The 7,444-nt window shown below is 39.2% G+C and overlaps 1 long non-coding RNA gene across 1 annotated transcript in view; it reads left to right on the forward strand.

Annotated features, from left to right (window-relative positions):
- Positions 1-1,382, forward strand: part of LOC122788798 — a 99,353-nt gene extending 97,971 nt beyond the window's left edge. The window contains exon 2 of the long non-coding RNA XR_006362738.1: positions 1,026-1,382. This is a non-coding gene — a long non-coding RNA (uncharacterized LOC122788798). The remainder of the gene's footprint in view (positions 1-1,025) is intronic.
- The last annotated feature ends 6,062 nt before the right edge of the window (positions 1,383-7,444 follow it).

The raw sequence follows: 7,444 nt of genomic DNA on the forward strand, positions 1-7,444 counted from the left end.
AAAAAATAATGTTTTTGAAGGAAGACTATTCCATGGTCCTGGAAGGCACTGTATAATGTATATGTCACAGTTCTTTTTTTTATATATGTTTATTTTAGGGTTAAATTTCATATGCTGGTATTAGCTGTCCAAAGTGGTGCAATGGAGGCGCTGTCATTTAAAGAGAACCAGGTAAGATATTGACTTATAGACCAAGCAGATGTCACTTGTTAATAATCTATAAGAAACAGGCTATAATGACGGTTCCTGAAGCCTTTCTGAATAGTTTGGATTTTTTAGCATTACATTTTTCTACCAAATAATAGCTGTTCCTTTTCAATTTATTTTCGGTTTGTTTGAATGCTACAAAAACAGCAGTGTGATCAAGTATGGGTGAGATCAGTGAGGTAATAAAGTGGTACAATGATCTTCACAGAGAGAGTAGACGTACTTTTGAATTATGTGGACTGCAGAATTTCTTTCCTGACTCTAGAAAAAAAATGGACCGACTATGAAATACCAGAATATGATAGGACAAATATTCACATGATTACAGGTGGTTGAAACACATATGTGCCACTTATTGCAATGGCACAGACTGAAAAGATTTTTTGCAGGGGGCAAGCCCCTGCTCCTCTCTTATACTTCCCATAATCCTAAACTTACATACACAAACTCAAGAGTCACATGCTATTTGGTGAAGGAGAAACTTCCTAGAACAGTAAGCAAGGAATTTTACAAAGAATCAATGCATGTGACAGCTGGAGAAACACACTGATATTGGCAGAACTAATAGGATTGTGCTTTAGGTCATGTTTTTTCAGTGCGTCACCTTCGCCTTTGACTAGTGTCTGTTAAAGACACAAAGGTGCCTACGTCCAAGAGATGGGCTTCTTGTAAAGAAAGAGCTAAAACTGTCTTTTATTTATTTTGGTCAATCACTATTGTACAGAAGAAAATGCATTCATCTCTTTCCACACAGGAAAAACTGTTTTTTTTTTCTTTCTCAAAGTAAATGCTGTCCTTATAATTTCTTATTCTCATAGGGGACATACTACATTGATGTGCAGCCTCAAGATGCAGAAGTCAACTTTGGAGTGAAAGGAAATGTGGCCTAATCATTCAGTAAGAAACTAGACAGGAATGGACTGTTTCTCAGCCCACAAAGACGATCAAGAAACCAGATGGAGAAGCAACAAAGTGATGCAAGCAATGATGGTATTCAAAGAACACAAAAAGGACGTTGCTAAATCTATTTGGCAGCAACATCATTAATAAGACAATTTATCTTTACCTTTTGAAAAACAAGTTGCTCTATGTTGGCTGAGAAAATGAAAGACAATATTTATTATTACAGGTGTAAGAAAAATATAATACAATAAAAAAAACTAATGACCACTTAATATGACATGTTGAAATCAATTCTGAATGACTGAGTTACAGAGTGGCAGTAAGGTTATATTATTATTCTAATATTAGCAGTAGTTTGAACCAAGGTATTTAATAATTCATAAGTTTATTGGTTCATAGCTAATGGCCCTAGGGCCTTTACAAGCTTAGCTATGTCATACGTGTGTTCCCTAGTTGACTATGGTTAGATGGTCTTTATTTGGAGGATGAGTCTATGATCAGCACTGACTGCCCCTGTCCATGAAGGAGATTGGTGCCACCCCCCTGGGTGAATATATGGTCTCCCACACAATCATCTAGGCTGCACTTAAATAGGGTCATTGAGGAACTCTGCTTCATGTGAATTGGGAGTTTATTTCAGAGGAGCAGCAATCTCTGGGAGACGTATCTGTCTCTCCAGCATGTTCTGTTAGTGTCACAGGCTAGGTTAAGATACCTGGAGTGAGTGACTCTTGTCCCATTTCATTTGCAGATGTGCAACATTTCCATTAGGGCAGGGTCAGAGACTGCTCTGTAGGCCTGGAACAAGTCACCTCTCAGCAGCCTGCATGATACAGAGTAAAGTGACAGGGCTTTCAGTCTCTCCATGTAGGTCATGTTTTGGAGGGATTTCTTGGTGAGAAACCTCTGTGGTCTCTCCAGTTGCTACAGGTGTCTGGTGAGGTACATGCAAAAGGGAGCATTGTACTCTATTAGTGGTTTGATGAGGGCTGAGTAGAGAGGAGTTACAACATCCTTAGTCTTGAATGTGATGCCCTTACTTATGAGATGTGCAACACAGAAGGCTTTCCTTATGACTGTGGACACATGGTGATCTAAGTTTAGGGGTGTGCTGACAATATTGTAATTTGCAGGGACTTCATCTTTTCCAAAGGGGATAATAATGCATGTTTAGTTTTAGTCCATGTAAGCTCCTTTTGTAATATGGTAACATCATTGGGAGACTCAATGGCTGAAGTCAGTTTGCAATCATGAGCAAACTTGGTAAGCCACAGGCCATCTACCTTCACCTGAACTTCCAAGAAGTAGATGCAAAACAGTAGAGGGCCCAGCATGGATCCTTGTGGTACCCCACTGGTAATTGTTCTACTGGTAGAAGTTGACTCCCAAACTTTGACAGTATGCATTCTGTTGGTGAGCAAGTTGGCTACCCATCTAGTGATGTATGGGTTAATCCTCAGCTGGGAGAGTTTCATAATGATACCTGAGTGGGGGATTGTATCAAAAGCCTTGGCCAAGTAAAGACAGGCAGTATGTAATGGTTTGCCTTCATTCAGGGCTTTGGTGACATTCTCAAAGAAGTCCACCAGGTTTAATAACCATGATCTACTTTTAATGAGGCCAAACTTCATTGGGTCAAGAGTTTGAAGGTCACCTATGTCCTTGTTGATAAGGTCCATGATGATTCTTTCCATGGCTTTCCAGATAAGGCTGGGTAAGCTAATGTGTCTATAGTTCACAGGGTCAGTTGATGGGCATCCTCTGTGCAGTGGGATTACTGTTGCAGTTCTCCACTCTGCTGGAACAAAGCCAGAGCTCAGGCTGTGTTTAAAGAGAAAGTGCCAAGTGGTGCAGCTAGATCTTGTTTTAGATCATTTAGTAAGCAGCCTGGGATGTTATCTGTTCCCATAGAGGCCATGTTTTTGGCCTTGGAGAGTGTGGATATGACATGCTCTTTGGAGATACTAGGTAGAGGCCTGGTGTCAGGTATGCTTTGGGGTATAGCTGGTGGGGACATGGAGGTGAAATTTGCACCTAATCTGTCAGGTGGCAGGTTGGCCATTTCTTCTGGTTCAGTATAAGAAGTACCATCCACTATAAGTTCAGCACATAACTGGAATTCCCTTTCAGATTTCAGATGTCGCTAAAGAATGCCTTATGATTATCCTTAGCTAGGGATGCTAATTTAACCTCATAGCTAGCCTTAGATCAATTTACATGTTATCTGATTTGCTTGTTCAAGCTGTGGCGGACATTCTTCTTCTGCTGAGGAAGTTCCATCTTGTTCTTAGATAACAGTTTCTTTTGTAATATAACCTGTTTATATTTGAGGTCCTACAGGATGGCTTGTTTTTTTTTTCAGGAGAACCTGGTTTTGATCTGGTCAGGTACAGTTGAGTCTAAGTTGTTTAAGTGGTTGTACAGAGCATTTGTGCACTCCTCTGCATAGGAGTAATTGCTGTCTGTGTTAGCAGGGGGTTGAACGTTTTTATACCATTGCTTAGTAGGCTGCAGTTAGGTTTGGAGAAATTTTTCATTTTTCTGTTCCTTTGGGGGTGTCAGGATTGATTGTTACTTCAAAGATGACAGATCTATGGTCTGATCTTACCAAGGAGGTCAACACAGGGGTAGTGCAGTGCCCCCCCCATATTGGTGAGTACCAAGTCCAGGATGTTTGAGCCCCTAGTGAGAATGCAGACTAACTGTTCTAGGGCATTTGTATTGACAAATTCCAGGAACCTCAGGGTGAGCATGTTTGTGCTCATGTATGTTACCCAGATCATGGAAGGAAAGTTGAAATCTCCCATAAGTAAAGTGTCTGTTTATATAGTAAGTGACTCTAGCAAGACCAGGTAGGTAGTGCTTCTCTTGGTTCATGGCGGGGTACCTTTAGTTAGCTATGATGTGATAGGGTGCTTTACCTATAGTTAGTTGGACTTGGACTAGCTTGAGAGAGTCATACTGTTTAATCAGTCTTGAGGTGTATTTGGGTTTATTGATGATGGATACACCTCCACCTTTGGTTCTTCTATGCTCATTTTGGGGTCTGAGTGTGTGCAAGGTATTGTAGCCCCTTGAACCATATCTCAATGACTGCATAGATGTCAGCATCTTCAAAGGTGAGGAGTGCTTCCAGGGAGTACAGTTTCCTGTTAAGGCTCCTAGCATAAAGCAGCATAACCTTGAGTTTGTCTTCAGTGGATTTTTTTACGTCTGGAATTTTGCTGTTTTGACATTGCCTAGAAAAGCACTATGGGGAAAGGTAAGCATCTTTGCCAGTATCCAAAAGCCTAGAGGAGATGGGTGAAGATCCTCTCTGGCAAAGCAATGTGGTGTGTCAACCGTGTCTTTCCAGCCTGACTGATACCAGAAGCTAAGCCAATTGTTGAAGTCAGTACATTTTGTCTATATTGTGGCATCATCCTGGTGAAGGTAGAATGCTGCTTAAGGCTAGGGACATACCTACCTAGGACACATAATCTGACAGTTCAGTCACAACTCTCTTTGCATAGTCCAGAGAGGTATGTCTCAAGTCATTCACCCCAATAAGTACTATGACAGCCATAACGGTAATTGTTGTTGATTCACTTCAGTGCGTGCATGATTTAAAAGATCTTGGAACCCAACAGGCAGCTGACCATGACCTTCTCTTTGTCCAGCCTGGTGAGAGGGACATCCGGGTCTCACTATGGAGTCACCTATGACTAGGACATTTGGTTTTGAGGCATTTTGCCTTAGGGGTTTGTTTGCTGAGACACTAGTGTTTGTGTTATTATATGTAATGGATTCTATTTGCTTTGCAGTGTGTGCAAGTAGTTTGCACTTGGGAGGTCTCTGATCTTTTGTTAGGCTTTTACTGAGTACCTCCACATATGTGGGTTTGTGTTGTGACCTTGTTTTGTGTGAGAGGTGATGTTTGTATGCTGACAACCTGTTTGATATCTGTTTCTTTTGTTACATGAGAGAATTGATTCCAAATTCATACTGAAATTACATCTCTCACATATTGTATTTTGTTTTAGGAGTAAGTGGTTGTCAGTATACATGTGGCAATTACTAAATTGCCTCAGGATGCCCAAGTCAATCAGGCTGGCCAGAGAAATGGTTGGAAACTGACTGTCCATTATGGCTGGTTTTTACCATAACCACTATTGGTGAGTGGGCTAGTTTGACCAGATTTTGCTGTAGAATTAACAAAGGGGCTAATTCTATTGGAGGCTGGGGGGGGGACTATGGCAACACTTCTCAGTGCGCAACTGAGTTTTCCACAATACAGCAGGGAAGCTTGGGAGGGTAAGATGTGTAGTGGAAAACTGTCTTTCAAGGCAGTTGCATCTGTACAGGGCACCACTATAAATCAAGTTGCATGGTGCACAGCTTCGTGCAAAAGTGAGGCTTAAATCCAAATGAGAATAAACACTTTTAAGCTAAACTACCAATGGGAAAGCACACAATAACCTTTCCTCCAGTAATCTTCAAATCAAATGGGGGATCAGACTACACACTTCTGCCACACAAGTGCAGACAGAGCCCTGCTAATGTAAAATGGCTGGAATACAGCTCAAGTGTTACAATACAGGCTAGATTTAGCAGATCTGAATCTAGTCTGTGCTATGTGCTAGGTACTTAAAACAACAGAATATTTTTTGAAAGTAAAGAAAATACAGTAAAATTATCAAAATGGTAAAATACAGTCAAAGTGCAGAAGAAACTCAAAAAGTACTTATTTTTTGTTTCTATCAGTGGGTTCTTTAGATTTCAGCAGAAATTCTCCAAACTTCTGGCAAAAGTTGCCAAGCTTTGAGTAACTCCAGTTTAAAGCACTCAAACCCATGCAAACACGAGGCTTAAACAGAAATGAGAATAAACACTTTTACGCGACACTACCAATGGGAAAGCAAACACTGAACTTTCCTCCAGTAATCTTCAACGCAGATGAGGCTCAGACTACAAACTTCTGTCACAAGGGTGCAGACAGGGTCATTCTAATGTAAGATGGCTGGAATTGTGCTCAAGTGTTACAATATAGCCTAGAATCAGCAGATCTGAATCAAGTCTATGCTGTGTGCTTCCCACTTAAAGCAAAAAAACTGTTTTTTAATGTGCAGAAAATACAGTAAGTCAGCAAAATGATAAAATATAGACATAATAATATTGTAAACCCTTTTATAGACAATTTTGGTGGTGCTAACAATTTTAATTTTAATAAATGGGTGCAAAGACCATTTTCTTTTACAGAAGCTGAACAAGTTTACCTATTTAATGATGGGTTGGATACCCTCAACCTAAAAAAAAAAAAAACTAATTAATGACTTTGAAAAGAAACTAAGGTTAGGGGTTACAATTGGACAATCTGTATTTAAAAGAATATTTGCAAAGGAGAATTGTACCACTAAATTTAAGAGTTTTTAAATTTTCAAATGATCTTAACAGTTCAGACTCCATATATGTAGAATTTTTAGATGTTTGATCAACGTAGTTTTGAGCTTATGGAACTTAAAACAGAACAATAGGGCGATTAATAATCTGCTTACTGAAGTTGAAAAGCTTAATTTTATTCAGAAAGATTTTGTTTTTGAACAGCATAGTACTTTGTTTTTTTTTAAGTTTTTTCCAGGACTGATGAAAAAATATGATGCAAATTTTAAGAGAAAGTCTAAGAAGCTTTACCAGACAGTGAACAATATAAAAATAATAAAAAAAAAGGAATGTATCCTGATTTAGTTATGAACCCCCTTTTCTAGGCAATGATTATGGGAACAGTAATAGTGAGAATGTATTTAATAATGGAATGGGGCTATGGGAAGATGGAGGACTTGAACTTTGGAGGGCTGGATGTGTGTGAACAATCTACCAGTATAGATAATCCAATGAATGACAATCAGGATTTTACATGTGTACAGAGATCTGAGAGGTTAGTGAACCAGCAGGTACAAACCAGAGACACATGGCCCTACAAGGGTTATACAAAAAAGTGATTCAAAAGCCAACTGAATTGACAACAAAGGAATTTGGGCCCCAGAGGCAGTTATACAACCAACTCCAGAAGGAAACAGTAGAGTGTAGTTATGGAAGAATTCTTTTAACAAGGAACACTTTTAACATATTTAATTATAATCATTTAACTATTACTTTGCACTTTTTTGCTCTTTAAAAAAAGTAATTTATACCAGCCAGACAAGCTGATATAGAAGCAGTACATTAATTAGCAACAAAGCATAAATGCAACACCACCATTGACCAAAAAGTCCAATCACTAACTCAGCTAATAACTTATTCAGGTTTTTACCTTTCCAGTATCAGTAAATGGTAACACAGCAGTATTATCTTAGAT

This window comes from Protopterus annectens, chromosome 14.part0 (assembly GCF_019279795.1).
Source record: "Protopterus annectens isolate FY-2018-M chromosome 14.part0, PAN1.0, whole genome shotgun sequence".
In the NCBI taxonomy this organism is placed as follows: Eukaryota; Metazoa; Chordata; order Ceratodontiformes; family Protopteridae; genus Protopterus; species Protopterus annectens.